Genomic DNA, 23109 nt, shown 5'->3' on the forward strand with positions numbered 1-23109 from the left:
AAAATATGAGGTCCCCATATACCCCCCACTCCCCATAGTAATTTTTAAAGACCTTTTTTGGCAAGAAAGCAGTGGTGGATTGAAGATAATACTAACAATCCCAGCACAAGTTAGTTATACAAAAAGGGAAAATATGCTCAATTTTTTTTTTTTTTTGAGGTATTGGGGGCTAGGGATTGAACCCGGGACCTTGGATGTGGTAGCTGGTACTCAACCACTAAACCACATCAGCTCCCCTGAGTTGGTTTTTAAATTTGTTTGCTTGTTTGTTTTTTTTGTTTTGGTTTTAGAAGGCACTGGGAACCGAACCCAGGATCTCCCACGTGGGAAGCAGGCGCTCAACCACTTGAGCATGCAATCAAAACATTATTGTACTGAAATAAATTAAACATTTGGCACAGTTTTTTTTTTTTAAGATTTATTTATTTTATTTCTCTCCCCTTCCCCTCCCACCCGCCCCAGTTGTCTGCTCTCTGTGTCTATTTGCTGCGTGTTCTTCTTTGTCCACTTCTGTTGTTGTCAGTGGCACAGGAATCTGTGTTTCTTTTTGTTGTGTCAGTGCAGTGCCATTCCTGGGCAGGCTGAACTTTCTTTTGCGCTGGGCAGCTCTCCTTAAGGGGCGCACTCCTTGCGCGTGGGGTTCCCCTATGTGGGGGACACCCCTGTGTGGCACGGCACTCCTTGTACGCATCAGCGCTGTGCATGGGCCAGCTGCACACGGGTCAAGGAGGCCCGGGGTTTGAACCGCGGACCTACCATATGGTAGGTGGATGCCCTATCCATTGGGCCAAGTCTGCTTCCCTCTTAGCCTTTTGGTTCCATGGACCCCTTTGCCAGTCAGATGAAAACCACAGACCCCTTACTAAGTCCACAATACTGTGTATTATTTAATAAATATATCATACCTGCATCAACACGTCCCCACAAGAATAATGTTCTTTTGAATTTCAATTTAAGCTTATGGACCCCTTGTAAAGAACCCCTGCTGTAGAAAAATACATGAGAAACTTTGGCTCAGAAAAGTGCAAAACCATTCCAGATACTATCAATGACTAAGAGAAATTTCAACTGACTGAGACAAAAGGAAAGCCTATAATTACAAGTTGATTTCTAGAGAGCATAGAAGTGGGAGTCTGGCAATACAATCAGTTACTGGCAAGAAGTGAAACATACAGGCATTTGAAATGTAACTTGATCTTTTTCCTGAAATAATCTAGGAAAAATTTTTTTCTACATATCTTTCCTTTCCACTTGGCTATAGTTCAGTATCTTTTTGAGTGCATGGCCTGTCAACCTGTGAAAAGAAATCAAGCTGAGCGTTCTGCAGAGTCTTGGTCAGGTATGTTATTTTCTAGGCTCAGGTGAGCCTCAGAAATAAATCTTAAGAGATTTAAATAGAGGTTTACTTCCCCAGCAATCCAGTTATAACAAAATTACTTAGGTCATCCTTAACAATACATAAATGATTACGTATTTCTTTTAAAAGTTCTTAGTTATTTTTATTAAGTTCAAACCTATAAGAGTAAGTCACTGTGCCACCTTCACTTGAGTCAAAAGGAGCTCTCTCGTGGGGCTAAAGGGCACAGGTGATACGTATTCCAAGTTATGTTCTTGGCTATTACAAGAGCTGTTTTTCCCTAAAACTCAAAACAATGTGTTCTGGCTATAGACCAAACAATATTAAGTGTTAAAAGAAAACAGTGATAACCAATATTGTAATATATTACCCACCTATAGAGCAAACAGAAATGGGTACCCAATAGCAACTGATAAGAGTTTAATATCTAGAGTACATAATGAAATCCTGTAACTTACCAAAAAGACAACTCAATTAAAAAGTAGGAAAAGATATTTCTCCAAAAAAGATATACAAATAGCCAAAAAGCATATAAAAAGATGCTCAACATCATTAGCCATTAGAGAAACGCAAATCAAATAGACAAGAGATACCATTTCACAGCCATGGAATGGCTACTATTAAAAAAAAAAAAAGAAAAATCACAAGTGTTGGAAAGGATGTGGAAAAATAGGAACACCAATCTACTGTTTTTGGGACTGTACAATGATGTAGCCACTGTGGAAGACAGTTTGGCAGTTCCTAATTAAATAAAGAATTACCATATGACTAGGCAATACCACTTCCAGTTACATACCAAAAGAACAGAAAGCAACCCAAGTATACATCCACAGATAAAAGGACAAATAATATGCGGTATATAAACACTATCGAATACTATTTGGCAGTAAAAAGAAATAAAATTCTGATACATGCAACAATAGGGATGAACATTGAAAATGCCATGTCAAATGAAGTAAGTCAGACACAAAAGGACAAATATTGTATGATCTCACCAACACAAAATAATTAGAACAAGCAAATTCAGAGTCAGAAACTAAAATATCAGGGGCTGGGGAAGGGGTAGGGAATGGGAGTTAGTACTTAAATTGTACAGTTTCTATTTGTGGTGATAAAACAACATTGTGAATGCATTTAACAGCATGGAATTATATATATTTGAATGTGGTTAAAAGGGGAAATTTTAGGTTGTATATATGTTACTAGGATAAAAATTTTCTGTAAAAAAGACACCACAGGACTGTACAACAGTGACCTTAATGTTAAACCCTGGCCTTTTGTTAATAGTACAATTATAAAAATGGTGTTTAATCAATTGTAACAAATGTACCCTACTAATACAAGGTGTTCGAAAGAAATTGGTTAATGAGAACTCTAGTTTATGCATGATTTTTCTGTAAACCTACAGCTTTTCTAATTTAAAAAAGAAAAGAAAAGAAATATTATGAATGCATTAAAAAGGTTATCCTCCTGGAAATCACCACCAGAGTCCATAGGAAGAAATGAGGGGCTGTCTGTCTATAGTTCCCTGCCCTGAAAGGCATGAGGACAGAGGTAACCATGTCTTTTCTGTATAATGTGGATACCTTTCAGGGTGGCCTCTTTGCCAGCACTGATGATGAAGCACATTTACTGGCCCCATCAGAGGCCTGGGCTTTGGGAGGGCAACCACGGCAAGCACACCATACATTTTACTGCCGAGGTCTAATAGTGATGCCTCCCACTCATCAAATGCTGTTAATGGCTCCTGACTCCACTTCTAGCTCATCCTATTACCCAACATATACAACTTCCTCAGAAAAATACCCAGTGCTGACCATCCTTTTGGTCACTCTTTAATAATGATATAAGTACAAAAGGAAAGCTAGCACAAGGATTTCACTATCACTGTCCTGTGTTGTGTTCTGAAAAAGATGGTGTCAAAAGACTAAAAATCTGCTACACAGATCCTAAACACATTGTCTATGTGGCCCTTCATAAGCCACCACAATTCCTTAGTCTGGTGGGTCACAGTGCACTTCTTATGAACATTGTCATCGTTAATTTCTTCTGGGAGATAATTAATATTCCACTTTACAAATGGGGAAAGAAGCAGAGTTATATTTTACTGTGTGTTAGGCCAGTATGCTATTAATATACATTAATTTTCTAACTGAAAAACTGTTCTGGTTGAAGATACACAGTTCCCAGTCTGTTTTTAGAGGTTGCTGAAATGTAACTATTGAAACTGGGATTACCAAAGAGGAATACAATACCTCATATTCAAACTTCATTAGCTTAAATTTGTGCCAGGAAACAAACTAGGCCAACTCTACTCAGCAAACCTGTCATGGAAACCCTGAGCTGACTGACACCCAATTAAACGCATATGGGACATCTGACTAAGTGACCACATGGAGAAGGGAGGGGTCACATTTGGAAAATAAGATGCTACTCTATTAAAGAATACATAAGCTACTGCAAAGCAATTAAATTAGGGCTCTATGGATCTTAAATGACAGTCTCCCAAATCTAAGGGAAGTAGACTTGATTGGATATAAAACTTGAAACTTTAGTTGACTCGAAGCTCTGCTTACTTTGGTAATTAGGCCATATTTCTTTCAAATTAAATTATTCAACTGAAAACATTCTGTTAATTATTGTATCACCAACCTCAAACCACCAGGGACACCCAGTATAAGTAACCACCTTCATCTCCAAGTGCCTCACAGCATTACTTTCAAAGAGCTCCAAACAAGTGAGCCGTAAGTTTAATGACCTCCAATTGGCCCAGGTTAGGGTCTCTGGAAAAACAGGATCGTGATGAGAGAATCTGCAACTTATATCAAGTCCATCTACACAGCTAGTGAAGCATACTAGGAAACTAAATTCAGCAACAACTGTTCAATATTATTAGTAGCCTTTAGGTGCCAAAGAGTTTCCTAAAAGCCTTAAAAAAAAAAAATTACTTTAAAGCAAACACATTCATTTTTCCCCTCATTTGTTGTGTATGCCAAAAAAGAAGTTTGAGACACTATTTTTTATTGGCTAAACATTTCAGAACACAATCTACAACATGAGTTCTCCCAAAATAAAGCAAAGTAAGGCCTTACTGCAAAGGACCTTAGCCCAGGAACTAGGATTCAAATATTTTTTTCTGGAAAATTCAAGCAGCCATCAAAGTACCAGGCAAGCTATCAACTTACTTGAGACACAAGCTAGGTTTTTTCAAGCTGCCAGTTGGAGCCCAGATATGGTGGTAGCTGCTCTTAGGCCCAGAGTTAGAGATGCCCCAGTACTATCTCTGGCAGACATATTCTGTTAAAGCTCTAGTAATAAGCCAAAGAAAACGTAACATTTTGTGTGATCTATCTATCTTTCAAAAATAAATAAAAAAATATATATATACACATATATAAATAAGCCAAAGAACTCTGATCTTAACACAGGCAAACTGGTTCTGAGATAGGGCGCTTTTAGCTTATGGCTCAAGTTGTTTTTAGCCTCAAAGGTATGGCCTCCCAATCCTGTTTATCCCAGTGATATCCATGTATGGAGGAGGTCTGGCCCCAAAACAACCGCTTCCAGTCATTACAATTTAGGCTATTTCAGAACTGTTTTGCTTTATCAAGTTATCCATGTGACAACACTTCTTTAAAATGTTATGAATGGGGTAATAATGCTGAAGACTGAATATAAACTCCTACCTTTATTCCTAGTCCTGAAAAACTTATTTTATAACAAGTGACAACCCACATGCAGAAGGAAAAGTTAACTTTCTTAGGTGGAATGAAAGAAAGCAAACAACCAGTTAGTGCCTATTTCTTGCCAAAAAGGGTCCTCACATCAACCCTTAACATAAAAAATTCCTTTCCTTTTTCTTTTCTTTTTTTTTCCAGGTATGGGGGACTGGGGATTGAATCCAGGACCTTGTATGTGGGAAGCTGGCATTCAACCACTGAGCCACATAGGCATCCGAGTTGGTTTTATGTTTGTTTTGCTTGTTGTTTGTTTCCATTTTCTTTAGGAGGTACTGAGAACTGCACCCAGGTGCTTGAGCCACAGCCATTCCGAAAAATTCCAATTGTTTGAGTGATCTTCTCAGCTAGACGTGAGGATTATAATACAAAAAGTATAAATGGCAGGCCCAATTCTCTCAGCTGCATGTGAATTTAATAAGAGCTGATACAACCCAAGCACATAGCACCCAGTAGATTATTCCTGAGAGATTCACCCTTCCTTGACTAATCATTTATTCCCCAAGAATTACATAGTCAGTACAGGGCAAAAAGGGGATACTTATTAAAAAGAAAAAGAAAAGAAAACTAAAATCTCAAAATGTCTTAAGCTCTAGTAGGGATGTAAAATAAACAAAACCATGATATAGAGCACAAACAAGGAAGTATTAAGTAAAATTAAAAGCTTGGGAAACAGATGTGGTTCAACCAATTAGGCTCCCACCTACCATACAGGAGGTCCAGGGTTCAATGCCCGGGGCCTCCTGGTGAGGGCAAGCTGGCCCACATTGAGTGCTGGCCCATGCCAGAACGCAGCTCTGTGCAGGAGAGCGGCCCTGTGCAGCCAATACAGAGGGCTGGTGCAGCAAGATGACACAAGAGACACAGAGTAGAGAAAATAAGAAGACGTAGCAGAACAGGGGAGGTGAGGTAGCATAAGAGTAAAGTCACCTCTCTCCCACACCCGAAGATCTCAGAATTGGTTCCTAGAGCCGCCTAATGAGAATGCAAGCAGACACAGAAGAACACACAGCGAATGGACACAGAGATCAGACAACAGGGGAACGGGGGAGGGGGGAAATAAATAAAAATAAATCTTAAACAAACAAACAAAATAAACCACCAATGCTCCAGAAGTTAATTTGGGGGCTAAAAGAAAAAGAAAATTTTGAGGTACTGGGGCTGGGGCCAGGGCCAGGGCCAGGGCAGGGTACTTGAACCTAGGATCTTATATTTGGGAAGCTCGCACTCAACCACTGAGCCACACTGGTTCCCATGAGTTGGTTTTTGTTTTTGTTTTTTTTTCATTTGTTTGCTTGTTGCTTTTTTGTTATGTTTTTTAGGAGGCACCGGAAACGAAACCTAGGACCACCCATGTGGAAAGCAGGCGCTCAACCACTTGAGCCACATCTGCTCCCTAAACTTTTTATTGAGGTAAAACTTACACACTTTAGAGCACACAGCTTAGTGCATTTTCATAAAGCGAGCACATCCATGTAATCACCACCAAGATTAAGAAATAAAGCACAACCAGCATCCCAGAAGCTACCCCTGGGTTGTCTTCCTAAATCACTCCTCCCCTGAAAGATGGTAATTATTCTAAAAAATTTCTTCCACCATGACAATTAGTTCTGCTTAGTTTAAATTTCTTTGCTGCATTCTGAACTTACTTTGGGCCAGGCTTATTTCGCATAACAGTGTTTCAGAAATTCATCCAGGTTGCTTTACATAGCAGTTAACCGCATTTAGTTCTTTTTCACAGTTGTGTAATGCTCTGCGATTGTTTATAAAGTACACATGCAGGTATCCACCCTAGTGCCCACTAAAATTTGAGTATTTCTGCCTATTAGGAAAACTGCTATGACAAATCTTACACATCTTTTAGTAATTTACACATTTCTGTGGGCACACATCTAGGAGAATGTACAGCTTTAGTAGATAATACTAATTGGTTTCCCAAAGTAGTTGTACACTTCCAGCAGCAGTGTATGAGAGTTACAGTAGCTTCCCAACCAACAAAGAGACATCTCACTGTGGTTTTAATTTGCATGTCTCTGATGACTAATGATGTTGAACGCCTTTTCATTTATTTACTGGCCATTTTAGAAAGCCTCTTTTGTGAGAAAGGACTGCTTTGAACTGAGGCATTCAAGCCTGCTGGGAAAATAAGATACACATAAAATACATTAGAAAATGTAGATTGTGATTTTATAGTAGACAGAAGCCAAGTGAAGAGCAGAGAAGATCAGGTTATCACCAGAAAGCAGATAAAGATTTCGGGAAAATATAAGACTCACTAAAAATTATCCTCAGGTATCTGGTGAGTGGAGGTTTCATTTTATCCCTATCATAAACCTACACATACAGTAAACCAGCGGTTCTCAAGGCTGAACATGCATTGGAATCTCCTGGAAGGCTTGTTTAAACTCAGATTAATGGACCCCACCCATAAAAGTCCTGATTCAGTAGGTCTGTGCTGGAAGAATTTGCCTTTCATTTTAAGTTCCAGGCTGCTGCTGCTGCAGGTTTGAGGAACAGTTTGAGAATCACCGACTGGAGAATAGAGATTCTTAAGGAAACAGCAAGGTGAAATATCATGGTTAGATATTTGGCTTAAAAACGATTTTTTGCTAATTGAGAATTAATGATTAAAGGATTAAGATACTCATTAGATTAATCACCAGTGCCTTGCAACACTTACTTTTGGTCAAGAGAGAAGTAATTTTTAAACTCCAATCCAAGTTAATCTAAGAAGACTCTAGAAGGCTGCTGCATACTATATGCTAAATGAACAGCTCAGTGAACAGCTCAGGCCTTCCGGAAGCTATTTAGACTAATGTGACCCAACAACGCGGTCACACAAACATGAGGAAATCACCAAAGACTGCTATGAAACAAAAGAGAACTGCACAGTCATGCATGATTGCTGGAAGTGGGGCTAGCAGTCAATTTAACAAATGAGAAATGTGTGATAGCCATGCCACTCCCACAGTGCATAACCCTATCTATATCAGACTTCTTGAGGCAGGCAGGAGGGAGTGTGGAAGGAGTGCAAATGGGCTGCATGCAGTCATCACAATGAATTAGATGTGTAAAAAGTGTGAAAAAGACTGGACAGCACTATCAGTCTTTCTCTAGCATCACTTCCTGAAAGGAACAGCCTTTATTTGACATCATTTGTCCTCCATTAAGAGTAAACAGACCTCTGATATTCTAGAACCAAGAGTAGACTGACTTAATAGCTACACAAAAATCTTCCGACATTTGGTATCTCTCTTGTTCTGGTAACGTAAATAACATTCTATAAAGAATGTGTGAGAAAACATCATAAAAGCATAGAAAACAAACTGGGAAAAATATAAAAGAAATATATAGTCATTTAAAAGCACATATATAGAGGGCCACAGGGGAAAGCTGGTAGAAGGCAGGTAGGGAGGGGCCAGCACCCCAGGCTGGAGAGGAAGAGGGTGGCAAACGCTGAGGCTGGTGGAGTAGCAGTGGCTGCAGGCTGGGTGGTGCTGAGCAAGCAGCTGGCACCCAGAGACAGGTGAAAGGAGCAGGGAGCCCCCTTTTCAGGCATGATCCTCCCAGAATGCCTGCTCCCTGCAGGCCCGGTAGGAGGTCTAGCAATGAATTACAGAGCCAGGCTTAGAGCCCAAGCGACCTTGGTGGCACCATGCCTGCACTCCTGGAGCGCTCTGAGCTTTCCAATTCCACGGCCAGGGAGCTGTATAGTACATCATGATGGAGCAGGGGCACAGGTGGCAAAAGGAAAAGAGGTGGACAAGATGATAGAACAGAAGATGAAGGAAAAGCAGGCAAGGACTAGAAAAAGGAGATAAAAGAATGTCACTAGGAGACCAAGGAACAAGTTCTAAAGTTGCAAGAGAAGATTTTGGCCCTCAAGAAGAGAAGCACCAGCTTTCCCTGAAGCTCAAACACATCTTAAGAAAAATGGAGGTAAAAGCAATACAGCAACCCAACACTGACCTGAGCTGTGTACCACTGACAGCTGACAGTTCATACAGGAACTCAACTCCTCAGCATACTGTGGAGTCCTAACAGCCCAGGCACCTTCACGGCACGCAACAAATGTTCGACCCCAAGTGCTACTGAGGCTTGGCACATGGGCTCAGCACCACTAGCAATCCTAAGGCAGCCCAGGGGTGCCTATGGGATTCCTGAGCCTCTACCTCAATGTGGGCTCACACAGCCAATCTATAATCTCAACTGCAGCTCAGAGAACTTTCAGTGTTTCCTGCAGTGCAGTACCTATCTCAGTCATAGCCCTAGGCCACGCACGGCCACTTTCAGCCCATTAGACCAAGTTCCGCTAGCCTGGTGGTGCCCTGTCCTTGCAAAAGTAGATGGAATATACTAAATAGCAGACTGGATTCTCTGACTCATCCTCCCTGCACCCCATGCACCCTCAGGCTCTGTACCTATCCCCTGGACTCCTTGCCTCCCCCCAGCTCCCTGTGCCATATGCAACCAACTGAAAAGTTGGTATTTGCAGCTATACCAGCCAGCCTGGGCCTTGGCTCCCCTTCATCCAGAACAGCCAGAACCCATGATTCTACAAGTGACCATCAGATTGTATCCTGACCCCTACACCCCAGCATCATGGCTTAGGGCTCTGCTTCCATGTGTCCCAGGCCAATAAAATCTACCAGCCACTGCCAAAAAAAAAAAAAAAAAGTTGTTGAATGTAACTAACACCACTGAACTGTACACTTGAAAATGGTGACTATGGGAAATATTATACAGTACATAAGTTACCACAATAAAAACTAAAAATCAAAAATAAAATCCATACAGTCACACTGAATATAGACAAAAATGAGATTAAAAATTTCTTAACACAAGACATTTGGTTAAATACACCAAAAAGTAAATTAATCAAGTTAAGGAAAAAAATTTAAAATACACAATCACCCTAAGTTATATATTAATTAACTCTTTCACAATGTCACTAAGGTTTGTCCAGGAAGGCAAAGGAGAAGAGGACACTGGAAGCTACTCTCTGGATTTCAGGAAAAAGGAGAGGAACAAAGTTCAAGTAGAGCATTCAAGAATATGGACCCTAGAACAAAGACTGCTTAGTCCAGTTCCCAGTTTCAACCTCTTACTGCCTAGCTGCATGATTCTGGACAAACCAGTCTCTTTGAGCTTCAGTTTCCTAATTTATAAAATGAAAATATTAGGACCTATTTCATAGGGTTGTGATGAAGATTAAGTGTATTAATATATGAAATAAAAAGTCTACAACTTAGTTGTGTTTGCCATTCCTGGACTTTTTCTTATCTTCTGGCACAGTCGTGAGAGACTATGGTTTCCCTACCTTTAATTAAATGTCTATAGGTCCTACAGATAAATAAGGAGAACAAGAAAAGGGGGAAAAGGGAAAGGCACAAAAATGAAAGAAGACCTAAATAAATGCAAAACTCTTAGGTGACTTTTCTGGACTTTTCATGGATCGGGGATACAAATGGCAGTACTCCTCAAAGTGATCTACAGATTTAACACAATCCCTATCAAAATTCCCACCACCTTCTTTACAGAAACTGACAAGATGATCTTTTCATTCATATGAAAATTCAAAGGACCCAGAATAGCCAAATCAATCTTGAAAAAGAACAAAGACAGAAGGCTCACACTTTCCAATTTCAAAATTTACTACACAAAGCTACAAATATCAACAGTGAGATATCGACATAAAAATAGACATACAGGGAAGCGGACTTGGCCTACCACATGGGAGGTCCATGGTTCAAACCCCGGGCCTCCTTGACCCATGTGGAGCTGGCCCATGCTCAGTGCTGATGCGTGCAAGGAGTGCCCTGCCACGCAGGGGTGTCCCCGGCATAGGGGAGCCCCACACGCAAGGAGTGTGCCCTGTAAGGAGAGCCGCCCAGCGCAAAAGAAAGCACAGCCTGCCCAAGAATGGCACCGCACACACGGAGAGCTGACACAACAAGATGACGCAACAAAAAAAACACAGATTCCCGGTGCCCCGCTGATAAGTACAGAAGTGGTCACAGAAGAAAACACAGCGAATGGACACACAGAGCAGACAACTGGGTGGGGGGGGGGAGGATAAATAAAAATCTTAAAAAAAAAAAAAAAAGTCTGGACTTTGAGGTCCTTTTTCTTGTTACTCTGAATCCTTGTTCCACAGCAAGGCTCAATGGAATAAAAGAAGCTGACTTCAGCAATTCTTTCTAGCTGTCCAGGCAGAACTGAGGAATATTCTGCAGGCTGTTAGAGGTCCAGCACAGCTTGTTGAGAAGAGCCTTGTATTTTTACTCTGCACTTTTCCTGAGAAAAGTCACCCAAGAGTTTTCCTCAAACTTAGGCACCCAAAGGATTATATTCACTATATAATTTATCAAGCACCTTCTAAACTTATATATACTAACCAATAATAACTGTCCAAATGCCTACAAAGTTGGCTTTACTAAGCAATTAAACTAATGTAACAAACCACAACTTCACTTAGAATTAGGCAAGAAAGATGGTAAGAAAGAAAAATCCACTCCAGGATCCACATTCAGAAATTTCAAACTGGATCTCAAAGCCACCCACAAGCAGACACTGTCTAGCTTTCAAGAACTGCACTGCAGAAGCAATGTTTTCCAACTCCTCCTCTGAAATCAAAGGTCAACTCCACCAAAACTAAAAATATTTTAACAAGAAAGCAGATCTTCCAGGCCTTGGGTAAAGAGTCCAATTCACTGCAAGACCTATACCATTATCATCAGCACCACAAGACAGTTTTGTAAAAAGTCAAAACTTGTCTGGTCCTACAAACATCTTCCTTTTACCTAAGAAGCCTCCCCAACCCTTGTCTATTTAGCAAATATTTATCTTTCAAGATAATGACAATGAGAAAGTCACTTCTTCCGTGAAATCTTTCCTAATCTCTTCCTCCTCTTCCACTTCCTCTTCTCTCCCCACATAACCTCCTTCGTGAAAATCTTCACATCTTTAACACTTTATTGTACTTATTCAAACATGACTCCCTCTACTAGACTGAAAGCTAATTTAGGGCAGTAATAGTTTTAATCATCTTTTTATCACCAATGCCAAGCAAGTGCTGGATACTAGTAGGCTCTCCACATTAGTATGCTGAATGAATGACCAAAAAGTCTCTGAAATTTCCCAGTGTTTGCTACATACAGAAATAAAATTTTAAATTCAAATCCATCTTCCAAAGGAAAGAGCTAAAGCTCTCCTCAACATCCTAAGTAAGATTTTTCCTTCATACTTAAATAGGCAGTATGCAAGCTAGTCTTCAATATAGCTGCAAACTAAAATAAAAAAGTAGTGAAAAAATGGGGAGCTGGTGTAGCTCAGTGGTGGAGCGCTTGCTTCCCATGTTATGAGGTCCCAGGTTCAATCCCTGGTACGTCCTTAAAAGAAAAAAAAAAGTAGTGAAAAAATATATTTAAGGGAGCAGAGTCACTGCTTGAAACATAAACACAAGAGACAGACTGTCTAGGCTGCATTCAATCTCAAAGCTTTCACAGCCTTTAGCCACTGTACAACATGGTAGCCAATAGCCATATGAGGCTATTTAAATTTTAATTACTTTAAATTTCAAAATTCGTGGAGATGGGGAAGCAGGTGCGGCTCAATCAGTTGGGCTCTTGCCTATCATATGGGAGGCCTTGGGTTCAGGTCCCAGGGCCTCTTTGGGAAGGCAGGCTCACCCGCATGCTGCAGAGAGCCACCCGACCCACCCAAGTGCCATGGAGTGCCAACTCGGCAAGGTGACACGACAAAAAAGGGAGGGAAGCAGCTGTGGCTTAATCGATTGGGCTCCCGTCTCCATTTGGGAGGCCCTGGGTTTGTGTCCCAGGGCTTCCTTGTGAAGGCAACCTGGCCCAGCTGAGCCCGTGGAGAGCTGATAGCCCGCATGACACAGACAGCTGGTGCAGCAAAATGACGCAACAAATGACGCAACAAAGACAAGCAGACAGAGAAGAACAAGCAGCAAATGGACACACAGAGCGGAGAGCAAGCAAGCCACAAGGGGGGGGGAAATAAATAAATCTAAAAAACAAAAACAAAAACAAACAAAAAACAGAAAAAAGGGAGACAAGCGAAAATGCAGAAAGTGCAGTGAATGGATACAGAAAGCAGACAGTAAGCCAAAAAGCTGCAAAGGTGGCGGGGGAATTCATGGAGCTGGGGATGAGATGGTTGAGCACCTGCTTCCCATGTACAAGATCCTAGGTTCAATCCCTGGTACCTCCTCAAAAAAAAACTGTGGAAAAGGTATAGCTCAGTGGTTGAGCATACACTTCCAATGTATGAGGTCTTGGGTTCAATCCTGGTACCTCCTAAAAATAATTTTTTAAAATTCAATATCTCAATCACTAGACACATTTTACAAGACAAATTTCAAGAACTGAACAGCTACCCATGGCTAGCAGCTATCGTATTGGGCAGTGCAGATTTCATGTATATCCAACACTGCAGAAGGTCTACTGGACAACTCTATTCTAAATAATTCTCCCATGGCTATTTGGCAGATACAGGATTTTTATTCTGTGTTCTGGTTCTTTCCACCCTACCAGGATCTGCCTGAAACAACATATCCATAAGTTCATGTTATAAATTTTTCTGGAAAATGCTTACAGAAAGCATGAGATTTTAAAAATTGTGGCAGACATGCCTTAGCCACACCATCCCTCACACTTTCTTTGGACGGTTGTCTTCCACTCACTACTGCACTACAACAGCACTCTCCTCATCACCAGGCCCTGCAGCTTTGTCTCAATTCTCACCGCCCTTATATTTAACCTGTCTCACACAAATCGAGGGTGTTCTGTGGACTATTCCCTATTCCTGGTGCTAGAGATATAGCCTCATCTGGAAAATACTCTTGGGGAAAACAACACAATGTAGTAAATGTTCTAACACAAGCTTATCCTTTCTTTTATGGAGAGAAAATGCAAATAATTCTGCCAGAGGGCTTTCAGAGAAGATGACATCTGATTTAGACCTTGAAGAGTAAGGATATGTCCCCTGGGAGGAGTTGGGAGGAATGGTGGTGGTGGCTCAGGAAGACTTCCTAAATTAAAAGAACAGGCTGAGCAAATGATCTCAATGACCTTAAATAAAAGAATTTGGAGAGGAGACTGTTGGAAAATGGCTAGAAGATGGGTAGTGGTTTACACTGGAGGATATGAATGTCATGCTTAACAATTCTGTAAGCAACAGGAAACTACTATAATCATATGATGGAATCTGTGATTTACAAAGAGAGCCCTAGCAGCAGCATGAGAGATGGTGGGGAGGTGGACTGGGTAGGGATGAGAAAATCCTAGTGGGGTTATGAGTGTGCCCAGGAGGAGGCAGAAGAGTAATGAAGTGTGAGCTTTTTCCAAACCCCACACATTCTCTCCAACCAGTCAAAAAAAAAAAAAAAAAATTAGCGCTCAAGTAATCTGTTATTACAGGTAAAAACAGCATAGCCCTCAAGTGTTTTGAGAACCCTATAGTGTGGAACAGGAAGGAACAGTAATCTAAAGAGCAACATGAATGAAGCGGGTATGAAGGAGCCAAAGATACTTGGAGAAAACAGTCAGAAAGGTATGACAAGAGTCAACATCAAGATCAAGAGAAAGGAAGTGTGCATTTCAAGGAAAGGGTTCCTATCACATGCCTCACTAAGAAAGGCCATAGGCACGGCAATCAGAAGGATCCCAGCAAAACCAGAGAAAACCCTTTCAGTTTGCCATGGGGAGGAAGTAGACTGAAGTGGATTGAAGAGATGAGGGCAAGGAGGAAGGAGGTGTAAAATGTTTCTTTGAAGAAGTCAGGAAGTGAGTGAAATAAGCCAGACACAAAAGGAAAAATATTGAATGATTTCACAAAGAAAGGAGGGAGGCAGGGAAGAAAAAAAGCCAGGAAATACATATAATTGGATGAACCTTGAAAATACTGTGCTAAACTAAAAGAAGCCAGACACAAAAGACCACACATTATAAGACTCCACGTATCACATGAAATGTCTAAAACAGGCAAATACACAGAGACAGAAAATAGATAAGTACTTGCCTAAAGCTAGGCAAGGTGAGGGGGCTTGGAGGATGATAGCAAAAGAATATGGCGTTTCTATCTGAAGAGATAAAAATGTTCTAAAATTGACTTTAATGATGGATGCACAACTCAGTGAAAATACTGAAAGGCACTGAAATGCATATTTTAAATAGGTGAATTTATCCCAATAAAGCTGTTACAAAAAAGTTTTTTTAATTAAAAGAGAGAAAGAGAGGTATGGCAAAGACTACTTGTTGTCTGTTTCATTATCTACCTTTCCCCTTCATTCTTAGCTGGTCACATGGCTGCCAATAATAAAGATTCCATTTCCCAGTCTCCACTGCCACTAGGTAGGATCACTTAAGGTTTGGACAATGGACTATATATATGTAGACGATGATGATGGAGGAGAGAGGAGACCTGCTAGATCAACATTTTGAGGGGAAAAGAAGGAAAAAGAATCTAGATCTAGCACACAAATAGAAGGACTGATCTTGGAAAGGATTATGGACTCCCAAGAGACCTTTCCACTGTAACAGGAGTGGAAGGAGACTGTAAGGGCCAGAAAAATGTGAGAGAGTAGATGTACTGGTGAACTCTTCTGCTTCCATTTTCTCAGTGAAGAAGCCAAGATCATCAGCTGATGATAAAGATGGAGGAGTACAGAAGGTTTGAGGCTAAATGAAATGGAATATAGTGTCCTAAAGAGGAGAATGGACTAGAACTTTTAGTGGGACTGTGAGGCAGTGCTATGGGCCATCATTGAGGTTAGAGATCATAAATTCAGAGTGAGACTAGTTGGCAAATTTTTTCCTTCTCCAGTCACATTCAGTTACAGGGTGCAGAATAGGTGAAGACTTGAATTTAACCAGAGCTGAGATTTTGCCAGATAAATAAGATGAAATGAGAAAGGGGCAACATAATTAAGAATATATACAAGAGGGTATATGGAAACTCAGTTGTTGCTTTTTTAATTAGACTTTAATGTGCATCATCAGTGGATAGATCCACTTGTGGTTCAAGTCAAACGTTCAGAATCTTAACAGGCTGGAAAGATTTGATCCTGCGCATAAGCCCATAAGAGAGGGGAATAAAACAGACAAATTTCATATGGTCATTTCTGTTTTTTATTTTTTAATACAGGTTTGTGGGGTGTATATGTGAGGGGGAAAAGGCAGAAATCAAGCAATAGTTTCCCCTGGAGGGACATGAGGGAGAACACAGGAAGCAGTATTGGAAGAATTCACTCTTCCCACCATTGGTTTTCCTGCATTTTAATTATCAGTCCACTAAAGTTACAGTCACATTTTAGCTTTGGTGCACCTTTTTCCTGGGACTATCTTGGCTAAAAGACCTCTGTGAACTGGAAGGAATGACCAGAGACCCTACCTATCTCCCAGGGTCCTGTTCTCTTCTAGAGATGGATGGTTCTGGTAAGGAACAAGGACTCCCAGCAAGCCATGGGTCCCTCAGTACCACCTAATAGTCCCAATCTCAAGAAGTTCCTTCCTCTTTCTGGGGGTATGTAAGAAAATGGCCCTTATTTTTAGGACAGGAGGAACAAAGAGACAGGCAGCAAGATTCCAAAGGCTGCATGCCTTGTTTTGGAAGGTAAACAGGTTGCCTCTTGCTCCAAGCCCTCCCTTGTGAGGGGAGCTGGGGCCTCCACCTACCCACTTTACTACCCTCCCAACCACCAGTCCTCTGACAGGGTATGTCCCTGACCTTGGTCCCATGGTCCACCTTGTGCTTTGATATCAAAAGGAAATGGACTGGACGAATACCTCCCCCAAGAATGCTTCCCCAAAGACTGCTTCCTACCTGCTTTCATCATCCCCCAAATTGCCCAAAATGAGACATTTGGGAACTCTGTATTACATATATTTTATGTGCATTTCTGTATCTAACAACACAACTTATCTAACAACAACAACAACAACAACAAATCTGTATACAGTTAATTTTTAAAATATATGCAAGGAGGTGATGAACTATGAACTTTTAGTTGCACAAGGGGGAGAAGTGGAAACTAAAGGTGGTAAGAGGTAGTTGAAGGGGCGGCGGACTTGGCCCAGTGGTTGGGGCGTCCGTCTACCACATGGAAGGTCCGCGGTTCAAACCCCGGGCTTCCTTGGCTGGTGTGGAGCTGGCCCATGCGCAGTGCTGATGCAGGCAAGGAGTGCCGTGCCACACAGGGGTGTCCCCCACGTAGGGGAGCCCCACGCGCAAAGAGTGTGCCCTGTGGGGAGAGCCGCCCAGTGTGAAAGAAAGTGCAGCCTGCCCAGGAATGGTGCCACACACATGGAGATCTGACACAGCAAGATGAAGCAACAAAAAGAAACACAGATTCCTATGCCGCTGGCAACAGAAGCAGACAAAGAAGACGCAGCAAATGGACACAGAGAACAGACCGGGGGGGGGGGGGTGTAAATAAATAAATAAATCTTTAAAAAAAAAAAAGGTAGTTAAGAACAGTGGATTGTAAGGCCCAGCAGGGCTGAAGACTTCCAGTGTCTGAAACTAGAGGTATTGTGCCAGAAAATGAACACACACTTTTTAGTGTAGGAAACAACTTTTTTGAAGGCCAGGGCAACATCTGTAAGAACTTAAAATGCATCAATTCTACTTACAAAAATTTATTCTACAGATATATTCACACACGGATACAAACACTGTACAAGAATGCTTACCTCAGCAATATTTTTAATAGCAAAAGGCAGGAAACAATCTAGATGCTCCTTTCTAGGGACAGGTTAAATATCTTACGACATATCCACAAAATGGCATATTATTAAACTATTAAAAAAAGATTTGTTACAAATGATCTCTGAGATTAAGTGAAAAAAATTAAGGTGTGGAGTATGGACACTGCTATATTGTTGTACAATGGTGGGATGTATGAATATATACAATAGTGCCTGGCAGAGGTGCACAATTACTATTCAATGAAGAACAATGAATAGATACTACTATTCTGTGGTATATGCACAGCCTATCTCTAGAATACACAAGAAACCATTAACAGTGGTTGCCTCTAGGGACCATGGATGCACTGTTTGAATTTAGAAACATACATGTTTTCAAAAAAAGATTAGTAAAATAAATCTTTATAACACAGAGAGATTAAGAGGTGAAGAATTTCCTTGTCTGTTTTTTTGTTATTATTATTATTGAAATAATGAAAATGCTCTAATGATTGAAATGATGAATGCACAACTATGTGATTATACCAAACACCATTGATTGTACACTTTGGATGAATTCTATACTTTATTAATATGTATCAATAAAATTGATTAAAAAAAATGTACTGACTTGGAAAGTTCTAGAGTATATTCAGTGAAAAAAGGGAAGACACAGAGCAGTACTTATGCAAAGTTCCATCTTGGCATCTGACCTCCTGGAGCCTATTGAAGCATACTGCCTCTCCTCACCACAACTTCTCTAGACTAACAGACACTGGCTATCCTTCTTGCCTCCAAGACGATAAAACAATGTTATGATTCACCCCTCATGACCCTCCCCTCCATCTCCTTTAAGGCCAAGAGTACACATTCCCCAGAGATGCCTCGTTGGCTACTTCAGTACAAATCCTTCATCCTCTAACTCCTAAAGCACTCGATCTACTCTATGCTACTTCCCAAATGACTGTGTAGGCCTGCATCACTTGATACTCTGTTTGAATGGGGAGAAAAAAGACTCTGGAGCCAGGTTTTGGGTTCAAAGCAGCTAGGATACTTTGGACAAGTTACTTAACTCTTCTGTGCCTCTAATTCCTCATCTGTACCAATGGGGAAAATCATGGTACCTCCCCTCACAGGAAGCTGTAATTATTAAATGAGTTAATATAGGAAAGTACTGAGAATAAATAATACCTAGCACATAACAGCCAATACTTAACTACTAGGCACCATTATCTGTAAATTCCAGTACACAGGACCATATCTTCATTTCTATATTCCCTACTGGATTAAAGTTAAGAATTCTAATGTTCCTTGGTTAATGGATAAAAATATGTTGGTTTATGAAAGAGTTAAGTTTCTAACTTTTTGAAAGGAAACTTTCAAAAACTCAAAATACTAAGATTAGACATTAGCCTTCAGACTGACTTCCTCTAAATTACTTCCCTTCTTTTCTGAATTGGCCTTAAATCTTAATTTTCAAGTAGGAATTCTCTTCTTTCCAAACAAGACTTGCAAGCAACGCTTTTTGTATATAAAACTCTCTGGTCCTTACATTTATGTCGGGAACAAAAACATCGAAGGAGGGTACCAAATGTCTATCTTATTATTTTAGATATGGCAAAAAACCTCAAGAAGAACAGTTAACCTTGGATTATCTTAAAGGGCCACAGTTGTCAACTGTGAAGAAGAGATCCACCGCAGGAGCTCAAAATAAGGGGGAGAGTTTTTTTGTGGTTTGTCTTTTTGTTTATTATTACTGGAATAATGAAAATGCTCTAATAATGATTAAAGTGATGAATGTACAACTACGTGATTATAATAAATATCACTAATTGTATATTTTGGATGACTGTATGCTTTACAAATGTTATCAATAAAACTAATTTTTAAAAAATAAGCTGTTGGGAAATGGATTTGGCCCAATGGACAGGGTGTCCGCCTACCACATGGGAGGTCCAAAGTTCAAACCCAGGGCCTCCTGACCCATGTGATGAACTGGCCCACGCGCAGTGCTGATGCACGCAAGGAGTGCCATGCCATGTGTAGGGGAGCCCCATGTGCAAGGAGCGCGCCTCATAAGGACAGCTGCCCAGTGTGAAAAAAGTACAGCCCAGGAATGGCCACACACATGGAGAGCTGATGCAGCAAGATGATGCAACAAAATGAGAGACAGATTCTGGGTGTTGCTGACGACAAAACAAGTAGACACAGAAGAACACACAGCGAATGGACATAGAGAGCAGACAACTGGGGGGGGGGGAAGGGAAGAGAAATAAAAAATAAATCTTACCAAAAAAAAAAAGCTGTTATGAACAGCTGAAGTACTGAATATCGCAAACTATTTTTCCAAAAGTTAGAGCAGATTCAAGGTTTCCTGATTCTAGTGGTGTTTTTCCTAAAATGAAACTTTACCAGTCTAGCAAATAATTTTTTCTATAGTATTCCTTTCTTGCATTCTAGTAAGTGTTCCTAAGTAGACGAAAAAGGGCTTGGAAATTGTGCATTACCTTCACTGTATCTTACCTTGTGAATGAATCACAAAGGACTGCAGCTGGAGGAAAATCACATGATGCACTCCAACTCCTACACAGATTCTGGAAGGGGCCGGCTGACTGGTGTTCTCAGAGAACTCCAGGTGTTTCTGATCTACCTCCTCTTCCCACCCAAAACACTAAAGCTAACCTTACTTGACCACACACTACACTTGTGTTTCCTCAAATCCTAAGTCCCACCTTGGAAATGTGTCTCATGAGCATACAGCATGAGACTACTTAATAAAATCAGAAATATTCACTACATAGACATGACCCATGTAAGCCAAAAACAATAAAAGGTCCCACCAGAAATTTAGTTATAGATGGCAATAGAGTACAAAGGCAGTTTAAATAGTGGTTAAAAGCACAGATTCTGGAGCCACACAGCCTGCAGAGTTAATTCTGGCTCTATCACTTACCAGCTTTGTGCCTTTTTATTACCAGTTTCCATATCTGTCAAGAGGGGATACTGCAACCTTCTCAACAGGGTTGGTATGAAGATTAGTTAAGATATTACATGAAGGAAAAGAGATGTGGCTCAAGCGACTGGGCTCCCATCTACCATACAGGAGGTTCAGGGTTCGATTCCTGAGGCTTCCTGTAGAAAAGCAAGCTGGCCTGCACAATGAGCTGGCACATGCGGAGAGCTGACACAGCAAGATGATGCAACAAAAACAGACACAGAGGGGAGACAATAAGAGACACAGCAGACCAGGTAGCTGAGGTGGCGAAAGAGACTGAGCATCTCTCTCCCACTTCGGAAAGTCCTGGGGTCGTTGGTTCCCAGTGCTGCCTAAAGAGAAGAAAAACTGACACAGAAGAGTACACAGTGAATGGACAGAGAGCTGACAGCGAGTGCAAACAACAGGGTAGGGGGGAATAATATATATATCCTGAAAAAAAAAAAAAGATATTACATGAAAAAAGCTAGAGTGGTAAGCAATATATGTTTGTCATTGTAAGTTGGGTCTTATTTTGGACAAATAGCAATCCCTTACTTTCAACTATTCACAACTTGAAGACCAGTTTATAATATGGCCTGACGTGAAAAGAGCGGTGTTTTTCCCAAAAAGAAACTTTTACCAGTTTAGTAAATAGATATTATTTCAAAGTGCACACCCCATCCACACCTCATCCCATCCTCTTTCTTCCTGTAAAAAACACTTAAGCCTACCTCCCACTGCTGAGAATGATAGGCCCAAAACTTCTATTCAAAAGCCTTGGTGTCAGATGTTTCTAAATTCATAGTTTCATATTTTAGAAAGGTAATATGGGGAAGTGAATTTGGCTCAACTCATAGAGCATCCGCCTACCACATGGGAGGTCCAGGGTTCAAACCCAGGGTCTCCTAACCTGTGTGGTGAGCTGGCCCACGTGCAGTGCTGATGCATGCAAGGAGTACTGTGCCATGCAGGGGTGTCTCCTGTGCAGGGGAGCCCCATGTGCAAGGAGTACACCCCTCAAGGAGAGCCATCCTGCGTGAAAAAAGCGCAGCCTGCCCAGGAATGGCGCTACATACACGGAGAGCTGACGCAGCAAGATGACGCAACAAAAAGAGACACAGAATCCCAGTGCTGCTGACAAGAATGCAAGAGCACACAGAAGAACACACAGCGAATGGACACAGAGAACAGACAACGGGGGGAGAGAGAAATAAATAAAAATTAAAAAAAAAAAGGTAAAAATGCCAAATATTTTGTAATATATGCAGCAGATTAATAGCTCTTCAGTAAGATAAATGGTCACACTAAGTAATATAAAGACTAAACTAAACTTCAATTCAGGCCAGGTTTTTTCTTGAAAGGACATTTTTAAAAATAAAAAAAATTTTTTTTTGAAGAACAGGTGTAGTTTAGGTGTTTAAGTGCCTGCTTCCCATGCATGAGGTCCCGGTTTCAATCCCTGCCATCTCCTTAAAAAAAAAATTGTTTCCAAAACTCTGAATTGCAGTTATGAAAATCCTTATTCTGATGTAAATTTGTTTTACATACACACACACACCTCAATACTTTTAAAACACCTTTTCCAGAGCTCTCAGTCTGAGTTTTCCATGACTGATAACCATGTTGTTATCTCAGAAGCAGACTGAACCCCCTCCTGATTATTTCTCCTGATTATTTTCTCACAGGAAATCAAAGCAAAACAGGCCTTAGAGAGATGTATTTGGAGTGGAGTGGGTGTGTTGTTATGTTTAAGCTAACTTACACAATCTGAAGTCTACAATCTAAAATAGCTAAATAATTTTAACTTGTAGGGACTCCACATTGCACAATACTTATTTTCTTAGACTCAATAAATATACCTTTGTGCACTGTTTAATTTATTTTTAGTAGACAAGGAGTCACTAAAAACAACTGAGGTGATGAGGAAAGCTATACTATTCTCTGACATCCTTGTTACTAGGATTCTAATGAACACACTATACATTTATTAGCCAAACATTCATTAAAAACAGGGACAAAACAGTTCTCCAGAAATATTTCAATGAAATAACTATGCTGCTTCTGCCAGATCAGGATCTTTACAATATTTTGGAAAGATAATGAATAAATTTCAAAGCAGATAGAATAATTACAGCTTTAAAAATAACTAATTCAATATCCTTGAGATACTTATAATTTTACCTCATAATTCTTCAAAGGGACTAATTATGCAAAAGAAATACTGAAGATTAGAGCAAGCAGTCTACCATTTCTCAACTACCCGACAAATAATAGCATTTAATACAGCATAGTTTTGGACATGACTTAATTTTCGCTTTCTCTCAG

General features: G+C 40.6%; 1 protein-coding gene and 1 pseudogene across 2 annotated transcripts in view; one reads left to right on the top strand and one right to left on the bottom strand.

Moving 5' to 3' along the window:
* RHOA (ras homolog family member A) overlaps window positions 1–23109 on the bottom strand; it is a 56440-nt gene that overhangs the window by 17750 nt on the left and 15581 nt on the right. The gene's annotated exons all lie outside the window — the stretch shown is intronic.
* LOC111762627 (G protein pathway suppressor 2 pseudogene) lies at window positions 8684–9659 on the top strand (annotated as a pseudogene).

The sequence above is a fragment of the Dasypus novemcinctus genome, chromosome 26 (genome assembly GCF_030445035.2).
Source record: "Dasypus novemcinctus isolate mDasNov1 chromosome 26, mDasNov1.1.hap2, whole genome shotgun sequence".
Classification (NCBI taxonomy): domain Eukaryota; kingdom Metazoa; phylum Chordata; class Mammalia; order Cingulata; family Dasypodidae; genus Dasypus; species Dasypus novemcinctus.